Source organism: Motacilla alba, chromosome 5, assembly GCF_015832195.1.
Source record: "Motacilla alba alba isolate MOTALB_02 chromosome 5, Motacilla_alba_V1.0_pri, whole genome shotgun sequence".
NCBI lineage: Eukaryota > Metazoa > Chordata > Aves > Passeriformes > Motacillidae > Motacilla > Motacilla alba.
The window spans coordinates 58,092,005-58,113,752 of NC_052020.1; the positions used below are offsets into that span (position 1 = coordinate 58,092,005).

Consider the following 21,748-nt stretch of genomic DNA (forward strand, 5'->3'; position numbering starts at 1 on the left):
CAGAGACATTTTAAAAGCATGCAAGCCAAAGAGGTTGCTAAAAGAAAAATCTTTGAAGGGGTATTATCCAATTAGCACTGATAGCTCTGCTAATATGGCAGCAATTAAAATGTTGTTTGTGAACTAAATAGGAGAAGACCTAAATATTCTTTGGACTTACATATGAATAATGTTCTAATATCTGGTGGAATAATTATAATGAAGCTGTAAGTATTCTCTCACGAGTTGTTTACTGAAATAGCAGTCTATTTAATCAGTAGCAATGCATTCAAGGTGACTAAATATTAAATATGATTGGCAGCTTGCTGCTTGGACTAAAACGATTAAGTAACATGAGAAAGAAAGTGACAGGTGACTTCAGTCCCCTGGAGGAAACATGCCCCAGCCAGGAAATGGGTTGAGACTTCTAATAATATTGGTAACAAATAAGTGCTGAAATGTTTGCTTGCAGCAGTCAGTCTGGAAAGGAATGCAAATCCTGTTATACATCTTTTTCATCGTGGTGAGGTTGCAGTGGCAGCAGTCACCAGCTCTGAGGTGCTGTGCATTTCAACCACCCTGCAGAGGCTCTTGGGTGGGGTGTGTCAGGTTATCCACCGGCCAAATCCAACCATCCCTGTGGATCTGGTGGAGCCTGGAGCACCATCACCCACATCTCCCATGCTCTCCCTTTCTGGGGTCTTTCCTTGTTTCTCGTGCCATTGCTTTGGGTTCAGCTGGACAAACAGGGGTGAGGGATGAATTGCAAATGGATTCCAGGAGCCCCTGGAGGTCAGCAGGGATTGGCTTTGACTCAGGCTCTGACCTGGGATTGCTGGTTCAGCTCTGGGAAGGGAACAGAGCAAGCATGGCATTCCCAGCCCACTGTTTCACAGGGGGATGCCAAATGTTCCTGTCTCCAAACTTCATGTACAATGAAAGCATTTGCCACTTGGGGTAACTACATCTTCCCTTTTTTTTGGAGGGATGAGAAACCAGCCACGGTCCTACAGGATTTCTACAACTGGAACAAAATCTGAGTCCAGTTCTTCAAATCTTGTGTCTTCCATCACAATGCTGCCTTTTCTAGCTGGTTCTCACAAGCATCTCCCTCTCTTCTGGTCCTGTGGAACCTTGAATCTTCTGCAGGGCTTGCTGTAGTCACTGCTGTTGCTCTTCTCTGCTTCTGTGCTGAAGTAGCCCAGCAAAGAAGTTGGGGAGCTTGGGGCAGCTCCGAGGGCAGGAAGAGGGTCTCCCTTCTCTCTCCATGTCCCTAATGGGATCCTAAGTGTGGTACAGACATGAGAGTCAATGCCCTTTTACACAGAAAGTAGAGAATGAATTCCAAACAGTACTGGAGACAGCTGACCCTTTTAGCACAATGCTTAAATATTCTAGTGCCGTGCCAAGGCAGCATGTGCAGAGTAAATATTTTAATCCCTAATTAATCACTTTGGTTAGATTGGTAAAACAGAAGTCTAATGAAAATAATTTGAAATTTCCTTCATGAATAATTGCATTGTTCAGGGGATTCTGGGAAGAGTCAACTGGCTGACCTTCCATTCTTGAGCTGCTCTATTGCTATGAGACTTAATTTGTGTCCTTCAACCCTTTTCAGTCACCGTCACGAGATTAGAAATACCTTTCATGCAGTTTAGCAGCAACTATGCAAAAGGACAGTGCAGTCAGCAGAGAGGTAAGAAATTAGCACATGCTTCCCTGTGGTGAAACACATACAGTACAGCACACAGGACAGGGCAAAGCTTCTTTTCCACTCCGTGTCCCTTTATTATGTCCTGAGCATGATGGATTGCGTTGTTTATTGAAGTGCTCACGGCCATTTTTAATTAGAGATGTGAGGTCTGCGGGTGCCAGGGCTTTGGGTACTTGCAGGATTGGAAAAGAATTTGCTTGTTGTTACATCCTGGTGGCCAGCACTACGGTTGGTCCCATGGTTCCAGGGGAATTTATTTCCTCCTGCAGGTCCTGTCTTTCCGGTGGCCTGGTGAGGCACCAGCCCTGTCTGGACAGGATGGTTTGGCTTGTAGCACCAAGACTGGTCCAGTGGGAGAAAAATCACCCCCTCACTGCTCGCTTCAGCTTGCATTTCTCTACAGACCAGCTACAGTTTGCTGTCAAGGGAAGATTTAAGCGCAGCAAGGTCTGTGGTCCTTCCCCAGACTTTTAAAAAAAAACACATTAGGCCATCCTCAATCTCAGTACAGTTTTTCTTGTGCTTGATAGCTGCGAAGGTGCAGCTGGAACTGCTCATGAGAGCAAGTTATGTTGTGCAGGCAAGGGTTTAAAAACATCTTCAGTTGATAGACCTGTGAGTGTCCTTTCCAGGGGGCTCTTTCCCTGGGCTGTTGCTGGAAGATTTGTTTGCTGTGGAGCTGCAGTTAATCCATCTGCTAAAGGTGGAGTTTCTGTGGAAAGGCAGTGGCATCAGACACTGCAACGTTATTTGGTTTCTCTGGGTTTTGTAGGGTGTCTTAGAATCACAGAAGGGACCCGTGAGGATCTCTGAGCTCAACTCCAGTTTCTGCATGGGGCAGCTCAAAAAATCCTCATCCAGGATGGTGTGTTCAGCTTTTGAGGTGGCCACCAAAGCCTTGGGATTCATGTGGGAGTGCAGGGCAGGGCTGTGCACTGCCTACAGCTGTGAGGGCACAGAGTGGGAGATGAGCCATGATGGACTATGTCCTTTTCTGACTCAGAGATGGGGTAACTGAGAGATGTTTTAAAAACTTTTATTTTAGTTTTAGTCTCATGTGAAGGGTGAGACACTGCAGATGTTATAATTTATGCTATCAGAATTAGAAGCTAACTATTTTTTAATTATAATACACTACAAGTGTTTCATGGCTTATCAGCTTTAGCTGCACTATGTTGTAAATGTTTTCAAACAAATCATCTAAAACTTCCCCTCATAAGTCTTACTACAATACATCTTTCATAGTTCTATTTCTCTAAGTATCTAAACTTTTTTATAAAAAGTATGCAGTTTGTATACAAACACAGACCATGTAAACCTTGTATTAGACTTCAAACATTTTCTACAAATTCATTTCCCACAATGGGGCTGCTCTGGATGCTGCTCATCCCCAGCAGTTGGGTTGGGCATCACTTCATCCCAACACAACCCCAGACTGGAAAGCAGTGAGAAAAGCAGAAGGGGGAGGAGAAGCAGCACAGGAGCAGGAGCATCTTCACAGGGGCTGGATTTCAGGCTGTGGGAGGCGAGGAGGATGTGGGGGAGCTGCTGCATCACACAAAGTTCAGAGAGGGAATGCAAAAGTTTTGCAAGAAATAGGTCGTGAAATGCAAGGCAGGAGGATTGAAAGGGGCCAAGTGGCTTTGGGGTTTTTTTGGTTGTGTGGAGGAGTTATGAGTGTGGGCCAGAACCTTGCTTTGGGGGAGAGAAAAGCATGGTAGGAAATGATCCTTTGGTCCAGGAAACACATCTGTCTCTTCCCTTAGAGAGTTGGGATTGTGCTTGAGCACAGCTCAGAACAGGGGCTGATGAAAAACTCCATGAGAGAGCATTTCTACCTATTAAGAGAATGATTTTTGAAAGGAACAAACAAATTTAAGCTTTTCATTTACTTTTAGAGGACAAATATTAATCACCATTCTGTTACTGATTTTACCTGGCAAAGCCAAACTTTTTGCAATGATTATCACTTCATAGCATCTTGCAGTCTCCACTTTTATTTGTGGGCTTTTTTGTTTTTTTTTTTTGCTCCCACATTCACTATTTTATTTTTCTATTCGTCTGCACAGTTGTTACTTATCAGCCATGGAAATTTACAGATATTAAATTAGCTACAGGAGGGCTCTGATATTGTTCCCTCAATGCTAGAGAAACCTATTGAGAACTAAAGGGAAAATTATTAATGAAAACGGAATGAGAAGGCTATAAAGTTCAAACAAAGTGTGTTCCCTACCTCACAAGATCTGGATGCATGCAAAATTTCATGAAAATTACTCATAAAATGGTGTATTATGTTTTGCTTCTTCAACCAAAAGCATTGATGAAATATCTTCATTCAGTGCAAAATATATTGGATAATAATGATAATTAATGTAGTGAACCATTTAACAAGGAGATAATACAGGATAGGAAGGGTTTATTATAAAAAGTGTGACCCTCACCACAGGACTTGAACTCGCTACTTTTGACAATATAAAGCAAAGCCTCTGCCCTCTGGGCTGGAAAATGTCTTCTCCAGTTGAGATGCAGATCATAAAAGACTGTCATGGAAATGAACTTTGATTTTATGTTAAAAGGTGTGGGGAAAGAGACTAAATCTGTGTGTGTCTCCACTGATGTGGTAAATATTCATCACTTTAGGGGTTTAGGGTGGTTATGTCTGGACCAAAATGAAGGATAAATTTTAAGATATTACCTCTCCACTGTGGTGCTGATGCTCAGTGTGGTCTTTCCATGTGACCATAAACTAAAGCTAAATAAAACCAATTCCCACTTGTTAAAATATAGAGACTCCTTTAAAACCACAGGAGAAGTCTGAAGCTTCTGAGTTTTTTGGACTTGCTGGGGTGAACTGAGTTTTGTTCTGTTACACAGAGTTCTTCCAAGACACAAAGAGAAAAGTATATTATATTGAAAAAAAATTAAAAATATTCCTTTGCAATTCTCTTGTGCTATTGTTTTGACACAAAGGATGTAAGAGAGAACAGGTAAAGTTAAAACTGGGTTTTCAGCCTAGATTTCCTAGCTGATTCCTTTGCTCCTTATTGAGGGAAAATGGCTAGAGCTGTTACTGAATTTAGCCACAACACCTGAACCAAACTGAAAATGAATCCAGGAGGCTGAAATCAGCTTCAACACCTCCAAACCTGGGCAAACCTGCAGCCATCCAGACAGAACTAAACTTCCAGAGCTCTACAGTGGCCCAGAATATTGACCCAGCATTACCACACATGAACCTTACCAACAGCATGACCTCACCAGAGGCAGAGCCATGTCCTGTCCTAAATTCAGAGCAAGTGCCATTGCTGGTACTGGAACTTTGTCCAGAGTGCAGAGAGGGCTGAAACCTGTCTGAAAGCCTGGGTGAAATACAGACAAATATTTTTACAAATTAAAAACCGGCGTGGTAGAGGAATATGGTCAGAAACTACAAAGGCCTGGGGAGGTTGATGCTCAGGGCAGCCTGCTGGCTCCAACGTGCAGCTCGGGGCTCCTGGCGAGCCATTTTAATTGAAAGTGAGACTGTCTGTGGCAAAAGGTTGGGAAGTCCTGCTCTAATTGACTCTTTCTGGGGTTAAACGTGGCAGAGAACGAGTCAGATCCCGGCTCTGCTGTCGGTTCAGTCCTCCCCCATCATTAATTACTTGGGTTGCATTTCTTAATCAGCTGGGCTCGGATCTATCGGAGAGATCCCTGGCGCCGTGCCAGCACCGCCGCTCCGACTGGATCAAACACGCGGCGCAGGGAAGGGGAGGAGGGCAGGCCTTGCTTGTTATTCCTTCTCCCTTTGATGCTGAACGTGTTGGGTTTCCCACACAGACCTTTCTGCGCGGCTTCCATCCCCACACCAGAGTGTGGGATCGTTGTCCTCGCGGCCTCTCTCTGGTTGTGCCTTTAATTGACCTTCCAGCGTTTTGGAGGGTCGTGGTTCAAATGAGCTGATCTCTGTCAAGGCTCTGGCAGGGCATTTTGTCCCAAAGTGCCACAGATCCTGATGTAGCTGTAAATCAAGACAAAGAGGCCCCTCAGGCTTCTCCACACTCGATCTCAGCTATCCCTGCCCATGGAAAGCAGACTAGAGCTGTATGATTTTTAAGGTCCTTTCCAACCCAAAGCATTGGGGTGATTCTGTCTGCCTATGGTGCTTGCTCTGAGACAGCTGGAAGTGGGATTCCATCTGCGCCTGCAGATTTGATGGAAAATCGGGATCTTCACAGCCAGACAAATCACAGACCTGAAAAGACAGGTTTGGAGAGTCCAGGTACCAGCAGGACAGCAGGAAGGGAGCAATTTTGCTGTGGAGCACAGAGAGCTCCAAGAGCTCCAAGATTGTGTCCTGCCTTGCTCAGGGCTGCTGCTCAGGAATTTTCCCTGGGTTTCTTACCCCACATTCATCCTCTTTCTCTACCACACTTATTTTTTTCACTGAAGACTAAACAGTTTTGTCCTCCCTGTGTTAAACAGGAGGCTACAACACACTCCACACAACTTCAAGGAACTCACCGACATGTAGGGATTGAACGGGATGGAAGAAAATATTTTATACCTTTGCGTTGCATTTCTCTTGCAGTCAAGATGGTAAAGCAAGTCCATTACCAGAAGCTGTCATCTGCCATCATGTTCCTGGGAAGAACAGCAGTTTGCACATGGTTAATGGTTGGGCTCAATGATCTTAGAGGCCCTTTCCAACCTAAATGATTTTATGATTCTTAGGGAGGTTTTAATAGAATCATTTAATGGCCTGAGTTGGAAGACACCTCAAAGACCACCCAGTTCCAACCCAACCCCTGCCATGGGCAGGGACATCTTCCACTATCCCAGATTGCTTCAAGCCCCATCCAGCCTGGTCTGGAACACTGCCAGGGATCCAGGGACAGCCACAGCTACTCTGGGCACTCCCCAACCTCATATTCTTTCCCAAATCCCATCCTATCCCGCCCTCTGTCAGTGTGAAGCCATTACCCACTGTCCTGTGACTCCATGCCCTTGTCCAAAGTCCCTCTCCAGCTCTCTTGGAGCCCCTTAAGGCACTGGAAGGAAGTTTCTCTCAGGGAAGGCTCCTCACTTGGATGAAGCAGTTCAAGCCTCTCCTCTTGTTGGAGGGAGGATGAGAAGCAAGCACAGCCCATTTCAGCATTTCGATCTCTCAGATTTTGTTGTCTCATTGTGAGACCAGTCCAGGGGGGAGAGGGACAGTGAACCCAGAACATTCACAGCACATTTACTGTAAGGGATTAGGTGTTTTTTTTCCCCTTGGAAATTTCACAACTGGCTTTAATTAAGTTCTCCCAAGCCCAGCAGACGCACACAGGCATTAGAGAGGGAGCGGGTGCGTGTGCGCGCGCGTGTTTGCCGGATGGGATTTTGGAGAGTTTTCCTTCCTCTAATGAAAGTTTCCTTGGCTGTCCCCATGAGAAAAGGCTGTAGCCAGGCTTCTGGTGGGCTGACACCCCGTGGCTTGGCTCTGGGGTCACACATTTGTGCCAGGTGGTGAGAGAGCAGCACTTCTCTGCTCATGACCCAACAGCCTGTGCAAAGTACTCAAAGAAGTTATAAAACTAGTAAGGTACGTATTTCAAAGTCCTGCCCTGACATATTTTTATTATTTCTTCCAATATACTCTTTGGAATACTGGTGGTATGTGTCTTTTAAACAGCCCCTGGGACCTGCCTCCCTTCCAAAACCCCTGGAAGGTGCTGGTTTTGCTGTCACTTCTGCTTGTAAAATGTGTTGTCTGAAACCACCTCTTCCTCAGCAGGATATTTTCTGAGTAGTTTTCTCTCCACTTCTGCAGATTTGTGTGCTTTTCGTTTGTCTGCACAGGGGTTGCTAATCAAGGATGTCATGAGCTCTCAATGAAACAAAGTCCTTGGACGTGGGGACCCAGAAAAATGGACACAGTGTACTCCCAAAATGTTCTTAGTAGCACATGTGAATTTCTTTGCACTCAAATTAAGCAGGATTAAAGCAGCTAAACTGTTGTTGCTCAGTTCTCTTGGATCATGTGACAAAGCCTGAATCGCTTTTAGTCACTGGTATAGGCCTAAGTCAGTCCCTTGATCTCCAAATTAATTTTTGAATTGAATGATTGTGTGGGGTTTTTTTTGTCCTAATTGAGTCTTCAAGTGAAAAATGCTTACCAAACAGATGGAAAACTGAGGACAAAAGGCTCTATTATGTAATAAAAAAGGGAGAGTTCACTACAACAGTTTGAAATTAGTACTTGGAGGCTTGATTTATTTTTTTTTCCTTCATAAAATCCCAAACAGTAAGTGATATGCAGCGTGTTTGGCACAGCTTGGTGGAAAACCATGAGAAAGGAAGAAGGCTAAAAATTCGTATCAGCAGCTCTCACAGCAGACACTACAAAGCATCTCAGTAATTTATTGATCCACTCCTCATTTTTCATTAATTGATGTGGCAGAAGCAATATTCCCATTTCCCAGGAAGAGAAAGCTTTCAAGGGGTAGCAGTGCAAAGCTCAAAGGTGGTTCATGGATATGAAAAACCCCCAAACTTCCGCTGGGAAATGCACTGGAGTGCCTCAAGTTTTGTGGGACCCTTGGGGTTTTCTTGCTGTCCCCAAACACTGGGCTGGAAGGATGGGGAAATACCTGGAGTTTCTTCAAGGAGCTCTCTTTCATTTCTAGCTGCAGTTAATTCTGTCTGCTAAAGAGCAGTAGTAAATGGGTTTTATTGACAACTACTGAGTCAACGGGGTTTATTGATAACTGCTGAAGTCCAATCAGAAATCCAGGTTAAAATGGGCCATGCTTTAGCCAGCTGTCTCCTTGGCATACAGCTAACAGGTGGAATTGCTTTTTTTGCCCCAAAAATCCCTGTTGTTGCTCCCTGTCGTTTAACACAAAGCTAATCTCTGTAGTTGTGCTTGTGCTAAATATTTCCCAATGTTGAAATATTTCCCAATGTTCCCAATATATGTAGAACACATATATTTGATAACTTGTTACTTCCTATTGCCTTGGCAACTGAATGCTTTTAAGCTATTCCAAGTTACAATCACTGCTTAATATATTAAAAAAAAAGAGAGATAAACCACCCAAATATTATTTGATTTTTGGCCAAGATTATGGGAACATCATTGACTCTGGTGAGGTGCAGAAGACACCACCAGCAAAGAGCTGCCTCTCTATATCTTGGCATGTCCTGCAAAGTGCTGCTGCCACATTTTGTGGGAGTTTTACAGTTCTGTGATTGGATGAAGCTTGGACAGGAACCATCACTTGTGTTGGGCTCTTCCACAGTTCTTCATGTTTTGGTCCATTTATTGTGTGAATGTGATCCATGGAGCTCCTGTGTTCACCTGGGGCATCACATTGCTCATGAATACTGTGCAAAGAGTTTGATTCTGCTTATTCCAAGAGTGCTCAAATCTCCTGGCATAATTTGATGAGTAATGGAAAGAGTCTGGCTAAGGGTGTTCATGTATTTAAGATTATTTTCCCAAGTGAAGCATCTGGGAGATGCTTGGGACTTAAAAGGTTCACAAAAACCTGTATGGTTTCAAGTCCTTCTCCTGGCCATCATGTCAGTGTTAAGGTTTCTCCCTCACTGGGACCTTCTTGTGCTCCTATAGGAGCAAAGGAATAATTATTGCATATGGAGAGGGAGTAGGAGGGTCTGGGCCTCTGAATGAGGAAAAAAAGGGAGCAAAGTAGCTGCAGACAGAACAAGCAATGGCAATTTTTTTCCTGAGGTGAAAATGTGGCACTGAGCTCAGAACAAGCAGGACTTTGTTCAGGCAATTAAACTGGCAGAGGGCAGGATTAGTTGGGTTACTGGGAAGAAATTCTTCCCTGTGAGAGTGGGGAGGCCCTGGCACAGGGTGCCCAGAGAAGCTGTGGCTGCCCCATGCCTGAAAGTGTCCAAGGCCAGGTTGGATGGGGCTTGGAGCACCCTGGGATAGTGGAAGGTGTCCCTGCTCATGGCAGGGGTTGGAATTGAATGAACTTTAAGGTTCCTTCCAACCCAAACCACTCTGGGATTCTTTGATTCTAATTAGTGAAAATGGGATATCAGCAGGATGGGAAAGACCGGCTGGATCTAACTCTGCAGAGGGATATTTCCCTGGGCCCAGGGCTATGGTGGTACTTGTGGTTGGTCCAAATTGAACAGGGTCCATGCACAAGGAAGACCACCAGGATGGAATTATTCCCACAGCATCTGCCCCGCTCCTGGCTGAACTGGACACTTGGGAACCCAGTGGGTTTGCAATGCCATCCTTAGCAGACTCTCTCAGCAGAGCCCAACCACTAAACCAGCTCTGCTCCCTCTCTGGGCTGCTCCAAGCTCACCCTTACAGTCTCCAAATCAGATCCTGTAAATCAACTCTGCTTAGTTTTCGTTATTTTCCTGAATTAGAAGTTCAGGGAAGGCTTATTCTCATTTTGCCTGAAATAGCAGCACATGAGCTGGGCAGGAACAGGTCTAACCTTTCAGCAGAGTTCAGGCTCTGCCACGTCAGCGATTGTTCCTCGCCACGGCAGTGTAAAACCCTTTTCCCTTTCACTTCACATCATTTCTTTCTGCAGAACGCTTTCAGTGCAGATAATGCACACGGAGGTACAATGCAGGCAGTTGTCTGAGAAAAGAAACCCGTTTTCTTCTAGTGGGTGGTAGGTAAGAATTACTAATCCAATCTGCTTGAGTTAACGCAAAACAAGGATTAGGGTAAAGTTCCCGAATATGTTAATCTTCCTTTATAGGGGCAAACTTTAGCACCGCTATCAACCCCGTGGTTTATAGTTCATGGGAACAATGAACCAATTAAACTCGAGCAGAAAAAAATCTTGCACAAGTTTTCTGATTGTTACCTAATACTTTGAATTCTTTTGATTCTTAATTATTTGCCACTGTGCCATAGACAGGGGAAATAAATCGTTGTTTATTATTCATTAGACTGTTTCTAAACATATCCATAATTAACTGCATCTTATTGTAGTTGTTCTTTTCATCTCTTCCTTTATGAAAGTAGGTATTAAATGACACATAAGGGCCTGGATAACTGATATAATTGTTGGCAGTGGAAATGGATGGCTTACTGGAATTGTTGTGCCTATTCATAGTCAGCTAGTTGTGAAAAAAAACTCAGCTTGTGTGAAGGAAAGAAAAGAGGACATTCAGAACCATTTCTCTTAGGTTTTGGGAAAGAAAAATTACCTAATTTCACTTTTTATACAAGAGCACTCAACAACAAAATGTCCTCTGGCCTTACAAAAACAAGCCTTAAATGCAGCTATGTTGGTATCCAAAATATTCTTACTTACTGCTTCTCTTACAGCAATCCATACAAATTGCAAAATTTTACTCTGTACTCTGAATTTTTTTTCTGCCTTTCAAATTTCTGACTGGGGAACAGAGCAAAAGGAGGATAATTGGACTTTCTGCTTGAGACAGAAACGTCAAGGATTTACTTTTAGATGCTAAAGGGTCTATTCTCCTGTCAATACCTGCGTGTGGATCTTGGGAACATCAATTAGAGAAATGTAGTCCTACAGCAAATGTTACACTGCAGGATTTCAACAACTTCTGTGCCAGTGGGCCAGAAAAGGCAGTTTGCTTTTAGAGTAATAATGTAGATGTTTTACCTAACCAGCTATTGATCCTGGCAATAAGTAGACAGCAGGGTTGTTTTTGCAGTATCACTATGTATTTGTATTTGTTAGAGACTGAATCCCACTGCAATCCAATGGAAAAGCTGTTTCTGGGAGATTCTGATGTCACCACCACTTCTGGAAACCTCAGTAATTGTTGAGGATTTAACTGGACCTAAAAGAGAAGGGAAGTAACCCTCTACTAAATACATTTTTGTGTACAACCTATGTTCCAATGCAATGTGCTTTACAAAAAAAAGAGACTCAGGATGAGACATGTTGGATATTGCAATCCAAGCTCCAGTTCAGTTTGTGAAGTCACATTTATAATGTTCTCAGTTAAGAGAACTGCAGTTTAGGGAATACAACAGGTCACAGCAGGTCAGAGTACAGGCCTCTGCAGCAGAGCACTTGTCAAAGGCTCTTATTATTTAGTAAAAATTAGTCAGCTTTTACATCCCCTTGGTGAAAAGTGGGCCCTGGTGCAAGGCACTGAGCTGACTCCTTCATGCTGGAGTTAAACTTCTCAGCAGGAAGCAAGGACTCCTTGGGGGCAGTGATCCAGTGTCTTGTTTTCAGTCCTTTTGTTCAACTCCCTTGATTTCTGCTTTTCACCGGAGAGGAGCAGACAACTCAGACCTTGCCCTCCTTGGGACTGGCTGCTCCATGCCTTCACCCTCCAATTCATCTCTGTGCTCAGCAGAAACCTTTGGGAAGGTGCAAGTGAGACTGGGGGACTTTTTTAGACTGATATCAGCGTGCCATCAGGAAGTGCAGTGCTCGGTGCACCATCACCTTCCAGCACAGATAATCAGAGAATCCTTCAGACTGGAAAAGAAATTTGAGATCATTGAGTCCAACTAATGCCAAAGCCACCACTAACCCATGTCCCCAAGTGCCACATCCACATGGCTTTTAAATCCCTCCCTCCTGTGCCAGTGCTTGACAACATTTAAGATGAAGAATGCTTTCCCAGTATCTGATCTAAGCCTCCCCTGGCACAACCTGAGGCCGTTTCCTCTCGTTCTATCACTTGTTACTCGCGAGAAACGACCAACGCTGATAATGAGGGAGTGGATTTAGTGAGAAACAAAGCACACCAAAATCTCAAACACAGCCAGGACATCTCTCCCAGTTTGGAGTGCTGTTTTCAGGGAGCTGAGGGAAGCACTTGGCTGCGGGGTGACAGGTTAAGTGTGGTCTGTCTGCGGGCCAGACACTCTGAGGTGTAAACTGGGAGCGCTCCCAAGATGCCGAGTTACATCTTCTGGAGAGCTGCCCTGCTCCGTCAGGCTCCGCCGTGCCGGGGCCCCATCCTGGGAGCTCTGGAGCCAGTGGGAACAGATGGCACTCAGCACTTGGCAGCATTAGACCCCAAATCCCAGGTCCTGGGTCTTTTTTTTTTTTTTTTTTTTTTTTTTTATTCTAACCACCAAAAAATCTCTTTCAGTTCTGGAGTGGCAAAGAAGCAGCAAAACCCAGGTGGAGCGAGACGCACTGGGCAAACCTAGTTTGCTGCTTGAATAAATCTGCAAAAGTAGCAAGTGCTTTTTGCAAGCCCTCCAGCGCACAGCAGAAATAGTCCAAGTTTGAGGCTGGGGGACTTTTCAAGCTCGTTTCCCTGCTGTGGCACATAACGAACAGACAAAAACCCCTTTCTGTAGCCTCCGCTGGCTGCGACATTTGTTGGTGTCTGTGGATCTTATTCAGAGCGCTTTGTGCAACACTCGTAGTAATGTAACTGCATTGTGGCAGGAGACTGGAGAGGGCAGTGGATCACTCGCTCGAAAACATGACCTTTTAATTTAAACAAAAGACTTGAAAAAATGAAAGTGGGTCTTAAATGCAGTTTAATCAGTCAGGCGAAAGATGTCTAATGAAGCTGCCAGACAGATTTGTAGCCAGACTGTCACTTTACCCATCATGTTTACAGCCTCCAGTGGTGAGATTAGGACTGGGTGAAGGCACAGTCTATCCAAATTTCCCCAGTCTGCTCCTCTACTCTGTCTGTTGAGTTTTGACAATTTGACAAATTATTTTGTTGTGTTGTCTGTAGACCTGGAGGAGATGAGCGTGTCGCTCCCACCTTTGAGTGCAGTTGAACCTTGCCTGATGGAGCGATGAGACACCCAAAGAGATGCTGCAATGCTACATAATCAAGGTAAACCTTCTTAGACTTTCTGCTTTATGACATTTTTTCCTCCTAGGTGATCTGTGCTAAACCACCTGCCTCTTGAAGAAGAAAGGTGAAAAGTTTGGAGCAATTTCTAAACGTCTAGATTCCCTCTGCTGTGAATCCATGAGTTGTTTTTTCACCAGGATCTCTATTCCTTACTTAAAGCCACTGGGACACTGCAGTGATGAACAGGGCAGCTGTGGAAACCTTTCAGCAGCTGTGGCTGCATCAGAAGATGCCTACACCAAGAGGGGACTTGGTTTAATGAGAACCTATATGTTAGAAACCTCCCCCAGTGTGAAATTCCCAGCTCTGTGACCATCCTTGCAGCGGCAATCGCGCATTTCTCGCCAACACCAAATTGGTTCTGTCTTAGCGTTTCTGGATGCAGAATTGTTATTTATTTTGCAGGGAATATTTGCTCCTTAAGAAGTTTTCTGTGGCTGCCCGTTGTAGAAGCCAACCTCTGTGTTTATCCACAGGCTAAGCAGGGCTCAGACACGCAGCGTCTGAGCTCCCCCGCACAGCCATGGCGGTGAACCCCGGCTGGAAGGGGAGGAATTGCCTCTCTGGAAGATGAGAGGGGATCCATTTTCCATGCTAGCTCTTTCCTGGGGGGCTTTGCCAAGAAGAGAAAAAAAAATACCTTCAGTTTTCTGTCTTTTCACCCTTTTTTTTTTTTAAAAAAAAAGAACATCAAAGTTATCACTCCTGCTTTCTCACCATAATCCCACAAATCCTAATGTATGTCTCCCAGTCCTTTCATGCTGAAAGCACAAGTGTGTGTGTTTTGCAGCATTTAGGAGGGTGCTGGCTGTTTCCCCATTTGCATACACACTGTGTCACTAAAAGAGCCAAACCAGGAAAAGCAGTTCAAACTCAAACATTTGCTTATTTTTCTCACGTACTTTAAAGCCAGTTTTTATTTTTAAATCACTTACGTGACATGATGTCTAATTCTGCTTCACTGGAACAAGACAAGTGGACAAAAATGACTTTTCTTGTGAGTTGCTTTTTCATCCTTCTCCCTTTCCCTAAACATTTTTTTCCCCTAAGTTTCATGCTTAGCAAAAAAACCCTCTGTAATTGTCTTGTCATGATTGTAGCTTTTCCCATTCACTGCCACTTTACCGGGAAGCCCCGGGAAAAGAATTCTTAAAAATGAAATTTCATGCTTGCATGTGTTTCTGTGATCTGCAGTGTGTATGATCTCCGAGTGGAAAAACTTCTCTAAAAATAACTGGATTACCCTTGCTCCGACGCCATCTGATGCCTCCTGAGCAGATCCCGCCGCCCGCCTGTGATCTCTGGCCCACCGCAATCGGGGTGACAGGCATTGAGGACAGGGCCTGGCGGTGACACCCCCGCCCTCACCCCCCTGGGGACACGAGCTGGGGGAGTGGGGCAGCCCCTCTCAGCAGAGCACAAAGCCCTGACCTGTGGCAAGCAGGGAAATGGCGTTGTTACCTGGTTATTTGGGAAGACCTGCAGCGTTTCGCCTCAAAGATTGTTTCCAGATTTATTTTCCTTGCACGTCTCCTCCATGCAGGGTTTTTTTTTTTTTTTTGAGGGTATGGGTTTGGACAATGCAGCTTGGGGTGTGTGTGTCCAGTGGTGTGTGCAGGGCATCATCCCAACCCTCCCCATCCATCAGGAAGGCTCCCATGGAGCCTGAGGGCTGGGACCGGCCTCCTTTGGTTGTAAAACCCTCTTTTCTCTGCAGCGTCCTGCCCTGGTCTGGGGCCTGCAGGTGGTATTGCAGCCCAAGAAATAAATACTGATAGAATCCAGAGATCCAAATATTCATCTTTCAAGACGTTTTTCTTCTTGTCTTACACCCCTTCTTCCTACACAAACACGCTCTCTGGCTTTGTTAGGATGGGAACTGCAGATGCAGCCAGAGCCACAGCAATCAGCTTCCTCTTTCCCTGCTGCCCAGCAATTTCATGGCAGGTTTTCCTGCCTAGAAGTAGAAATGACTTTGTAAGTCCTTGCTCCTGTGATGCCACCCAGCAATGGCACCTGCCAGCTGGGCCTGTGGTGCCCACAGGACAAAAAGAGTGTGTCCCTCTCTGGCATGGCTGCATCCAGCCCTGACCCACATAAGTGACAGTCCCTCAAGGGCTACCTTGAAAAGGGATTAGGTAGGAGTGGGTAGGAAAAACCACTGAGCAGATGAGAGCAGTAACACATTAGCAGGAGCAGGAAGGCTGGTCCGGTGACTGAACACCAGACTTGGACTCAGGAGATCAAGGTTTAATCCTCCATTCTTCCACAGATGTTGGCAAGTCACTTAATCTCTATGTGCCTCAGTTCCCCATCTGGAAAAGGAAGATAATGGTGGTTCTTTTGTCTGCACTGTCTGTTTAGATTTCTAAGTTTTCCAAGGCCAGGGATGCGTCTTCAGGAGCGTATGGATGGCACCTACCTCTGCAGAGGGAATCACACTGCAGCCTTCCATGCTGGAAATGATAATTAATAACAGAACTATCAGTCCTTTAATCATCAGGGAGCTCACGCTGGCTTGCAACAAAATTTGCAATTAGTGCATGATCAGACCTTTAATTGAAGTTGAATAAACACTTCATATAACACAGTGAGCATTTCCAGAAAATGTTTTGTGGGGTCTTGGGACTCTCTGTTTGCATTTTCAGATGACCACAACTGTCATCCCCACCCTGTAATACCTGAGAGCCATTTTCAAGCTGGGTGTTAAGGCAGAAGTTGTAGTGAGGGGATTTTAACTGACAAGAAATGTCAACAACAGCTTTGCCTGTGGTCCTTCCTAGCCCACCATGGATTCAGAAGAAATCAGACCAGCTCCTGCTGTGGGGATCTGCAATCCCCCTGCTTTGAAGCTCTCTGTCTCTCCATCACCTGAAAAGTTTGGGGTGAATTCGTAAAATCATGGAGTCATAGAATATCCTGAGCTGGAAGAGACCCACAAAAATCATCGAGTCCAACTCCTGGCCCTGCACAGGACACCCCAAGGATCACACAATGTAACCTAGAACACTGAATTTCATGCTCCCAGGATTATGTATATATTATATTATTAAGGGTGATGTTGTTATTACTCTGGGGAACCTACCACAGCCAAAATCAACCAGGTAATTTTTCAGGAGAAAAAGCCCAAAGTAACTATTTCTAGAACTTTTCCTTTGCTGATGTGACATGAAAGAAAAATATTTTGAAGTCTGTTCACTGTTCACTCTGCTTTCCAGTGGGAGAGAATTGGTGTCTGTCCTGATTATACTTAGCATCTACCAGAGTCTTCACTGAGGTTAAAAGGAAATTTCAGCAGGTCGGATTATCTCCAACAAGTGTTACATCCTGCCAAATTGTGTTTGGATTTTGTTAGACTTATTTACTTGATCACAACACCCAGGGAAGCAAAGACTTTTTTTCCTGTAAAGAATTTGGCTGTGTTTGAAGGCATGGGAACTGTGTTTTTCAGGTGAATCAGACTCAGGTGGACTTTGGGCTTTGACATAATACTGATTTACTGGCTACCTCTCTCTTCTGCTGGACGTGCCATGGCTACTGTGAGCAGTGCTGAGCTCTTATTAGAGGGCTGCAGGAATGCCTTCTGGTGGCAGGTTTGGCTTAGGACAGTTCACTTGAAGTTTTTGGGATTAACTAGTTTATGGTTGTGTCTTGGCTCCAGCCTGGTCTCCAGAACTGTGGGATGTCCTGAAATTCCCTCTACATATCCTCTCTCACTCCATCTCCTCTGAGTCAGTCCAAGAACCTTGGTGAAAATGAGGCCTGATGGTGATGCCCTCACTGATGGTTCCTCACATAAACCCCTTGACTTCAGCCCTCTAATCCGCCATCCATCTCCTGGTTTTCCTGTGCTTGTCCCTTGTGCACATCCTTGCTTTCCAATGCTTTCCATCTAGCTGTTCAGTCCTGCATCCCAGTTTTATTGATGAGACATCAGGCTCTAAGTGAGCTCTGGGCCTCTCAGTCCTTTTCTTGCTGCCTCTGTCCCTGGTGAAGATCTTCTGTGCTTGTTTTATGTATCAAAGGCAGGTGGTTCTCTCATATATTTGTTTTTAAGGGATGATCAGACTGGAGAACTGATGCCAAGCGTGTGCCCCAGCTGCACCTTATACTTCCAAATCCTCTTTCTTTGAACAGGTGAGGAGCTCTGAGACTCCTGGAGTCACAGCAAATTCCTAATGAAGAGGGAAGAGTGGGGTAAGTGGAGACATTGCCTTTGCAGTGGGTCACATGTCCCCACAATGGAGTAAATGCCCTGAAGTGAATATTCTGTGTGTGTATGATCAGCCTTAACTAGCCCTGGTTATGTGCATGTTGAGAAAGGTGTCAAGAAAATGACAGATATTTTTCTCTTTATTTTTAAATTCCAAGTGTCACTTTTTTTTTTTAATTATTTTTTCCTGTGACTAGTTGCACTGAAATGTGGGTGGAAGAGGGTTTTGGGTTTACCGGTTGGTTAAAAATTATGAATAATTGAAAAAAAATTGTCTTTTCCTCTATTTCTGCTGAAAATTGTCTCTCATTTATTTGAGCAAAACCTCTGTCATGCCCCCTGTCCACAGTGGTCTGTGTTCTTGGCATCCTCCTTGTCCCATGGGGTACTATTTTTGGCATCTTCCAGCTTCCTTGTGGTACTATATTCCTGTCTCTGAGTCAAAAGAACTGGGGGGGTTGTGGGGGTGCCAGGTGAAAATAAATCCTGGAAACATTTCTACTTTTCCTGCTGTAAATCTTCCATGAAGGAGGGAAATTTCTAAACAGCTGCAATTTACAGTGCTTTGCTGCACAAGGGGGTTTAAAACATCAGATCTATTAGTTCTAGTCAATATAGGCCAAGTTATTCTGAGAGATGAAAATTCTACCTAGATCTTAAATCTTTCCTGGCAGTGACAGATGCCAAAGCCTTTCTGGAAAAAAAAAATACAATTGTTTTGTCAAAGCTCACTTTATAAATACCTTTTGCTGGAATGATGATGCTTTGTTTGAAACACACTGCAGAAAACTGACAGTGGGGATGGAAAATGCTGACCTAGTTTTATCCAGAACAAAAGCAGGATTTATTTTTTTGTACAATTTTCCTTCTTTTTCTTTTTTTTTTTTTTTCTTTTTCTTTTTCTTTCCTTGTAAGAAAAGAAAGTTCAATAAATGCTAGGGCTTAGGGAAGAAGCTGGTAGTGGGAAGAAAAGCCAAGCACCTTCGTGGTCAAATGTCCACAAGAAACCTTTATAATCTATCTAGAGCTCCTGGGCAGGTCAGTGCTGCCCTCTCTGAGATGTGGCTTTTGTTATAACACCCTCAGTCTTCAACCCTACAAAACACCTTCAGCATCTGCTCTGAGCTGGATTTGTGGAAAAGTAAGATTAAAATGTGAGTTGAGGCATCCCCTTGAAATGAGATGGATGTGAGGGGTCTGATTTGGCAGGGATGGATGAGGACTCTGGATGCCAAGCCAGGGAATTTTTCATTGGCTCTGCTGGAGGCCAGGTGGGCTCCTTCTGAGCCCTGACTTTAAAAAGTTATCATCTTCCTGCCTTTGGGTGAAGGACTCCAGCAAGTGGCTCAGGAAATCCTCTTCAAGTTCCTGGTAAGGAAAGGCAAATTAATGGGAAAAAAGTCCAGCAGAGCTGTGACCCTTTAAGGTGCAACTTCTGAATCTGCAGAGGGAAACACAATCCTTGCTCTTCTCCTTTTTGTATCAGGCACCTGCTTAAGTCACGTTTTGTGGAATTAGGGGATGGGATCTGAGGTCAGGCCCTGCACTGGAAGGATTTTCTGTGACTCCATGATTCCGTGAATTCAGCCCAAATTTTCCAGGTGATGGAGAAACAGAGGGCTCCAAACTGACAGGGGGCACTAAGGGTCTAAATTTTGAGGGGAATTGATCCAGCTCTGATGGTGCTGGAGGCCAGGCTGGATGGGCTTGGAGTAACCTGGGAGACTGGAAGGTGTCCCTGCCCATGGCAGGGGTGGAATGGGATGGACTCTAAGGTCCCTTCCAACCCAAACCATTCTGGATTCTATGGTGTCAAGGCAAGAGGGGTTGGAGAGGATAAACGAGCAGAAATCCTAACAGAAAAAAGTTCAGAAGACAGAAGCTCACCAAAGCTTTCCTTCTTAAGTCTGCCCAAGACATAATTAAAAATAAGATATGCAGTGAAGGAGCACTACAACATTGCTTAATTTTTTCCTCTTCATTAGAGCTTCACGAGTAATTGGGCTCCACCAAACTCCTTATTGCAAAGTCTTGGTGCTTACACCAGGCACATCTTCCAGAGCATTCCTGGTCATTCAAAATTCCCTCTCTGCTTTTTAATCTCTGGCTGAGTTGTCAGCCTCGAGTGTGAGCTCCTCCCTGGGATGCTGCTCCTTTATTGCTGCCTGCCAGGAAGGTTTCCCTTGGGATTTTCCCCACACTGTGGGGCAAAGTTTGCATCTCAAGCCATCGGTTTCTATCACGGTGTTGGTCATGAGCTAGGAGTATTTTTATGAGATGAAACAACATGAGGGCAAAATGCAGTAAAATTCAGCCTGCCTGCTCCAGGCTGTAAACGAAAATTTTTTTTCCTTTGTAGAAGGAGATAATTTGAAATATTGTAAATTTATAATATTGTAATATTCTTGTATATTAATATTTGCCGCCACTGATTTTTCTTCTGTGCTGTTGGTAATATTGGCTTGCACAGGGCAGCAGAGTGTTTTTGAAAATAATATTAAAAACTAATAATTTTAATTTAGTAATATTAAAATTTACTAATTTTTACTAAAGAATTGCTAATGTTTATTAAACATTACTAGTTTTACTTGTCGATATTAAAATTATATTTTCAGTAATACTTTAAAATTAATATCTTAGTGATATTATTTATTTATTATTATATTAAATATTAAATTTATTTAATATTTTACATGATATTTAATCACTAATATTTAATGTTAAAATTAATATTAAATTAAACATTTTGCTAATACCAGTTTGCTAGTTTCAGAGATATGAAGCTATGGAGACGCTTGTAAAGCATTGAGATCTACACAAATATAATAATATTGAACAATAAAATAACTATATAGTTCTAATAACTGATAATTTTTATGCATTTTTATATTGCTATTATTTTTTAAATTTCCTTAAGACTGCACTGTGATTCTTTTAGAAAATCCTATCCTTTCCAGAAAACTTCATTCTTTGTGGACTGGAATTTCAGCTATCAGAAGGTCTAGGGCAAACTATCACTTGGAGATGGTTTTTAGGTTAAATGTTAGAGGGCTCTTAAGCAGGCAGTGCAAACAGCTGGGTTTTATTCAGTGAAAAATGAATTTTATTGTACAAGGAAACAAAAACTCAACCTCCAACCTACTGCACAGTTAACTGCCATTTTTGTGCCCACCTTTTGCCTTTAATTACAAATTCAAATCATGAGAGGTGAAGAACACTCAGAGAGCTGAGATTAAATGTGAAATATCCCCCAACCGGTGGGATTTTGCCCCTCACTGCTGTCACTGCTGCCCACAGTGTGGGTTCCAGTCCGGTGGGTGCCTGGGAGAGGCTCTGCCCAGCAGGGTGGGAATTTCTTGGGAACATCACCAGGGGTTCCTGTGGAGATGCTGAGGGTTATCCAGCCTGAGACAGCCCCTGACACTCCAGCCAGTGTTGGGCTCCCTCATCTTCTCTGGGTTGTTTGCACCATATTTTATCATTCCCACAAAAATGAGCATCTCCTCCAGCAGGAGATTGGGAATTTATTCAGCACTGAGTGACTGAACACCCCCAGGGGCTTCTGGGCTCCGTGCCTCAGAAATCTGGTGAGTGACACCAGTTTGCCTCAGGTGAGGAAAGAAAAGCAGCGCAGTGTCCCAAACACCTTTGGCTGCTGAAGTTGTTCTTTTACAAGGGTGATAATTCAGAAAGACACCACAGCAGAGTGTGGAGGAAACAGAGTCTCTGGGTCTCTGGCTCAGCCCCATCGTGGTCAGTGCCTCATTAATCCCCCTGCCTGTTGACCAGGTTGAATCACAGAGCAGGGAAGGGAGAAAACTCCATTTGTGAAGCCAGCAGAGGGACAAAACGAGGTGCTGGACACTCTCAAAGGCACCAGGATGCTGAGAAAGCCTCCTGTGTCACTGGTTTGATGTGTTGGTTCTCCTCACAGCAAATTCAAAGCGGGGACACATCTGAAAAGGAAGATAGTCTAATGAGTAAGACATTTGGTAAATAAGACCAATTAAAAATCAAAAGCAGTACACATCTGAAAAGGCAGATAA

At 44.1% G+C, this 21,748-nt stretch overlaps 1 long non-coding RNA gene across 2 annotated transcripts in view; it reads left to right on the plus strand.

Moving 5' to 3' along the window:
- The window catches only part of LOC119702154, a 33,175-nt gene extending 15,324 nt beyond the window's left edge, over positions 1 to 17,851 (plus strand). The window contains exons 1-3 of one of the 2 annotated variants that reach the window (XR_005257265.1): positions 10,251 to 10,333; positions 13,364 to 13,468; positions 17,627 to 17,851. This is a non-coding gene — a long non-coding RNA (uncharacterized LOC119702154). Of the gene's footprint in view, positions 1 to 10,250; positions 10,334 to 13,363; positions 13,469 to 17,626 lie in introns of those variants that run through there. The other variant, XR_005257266.1, reaches the window with a different exon arrangement.
- Positions 17,852 to 21,748: the final 3,897 nt, after the last annotated feature.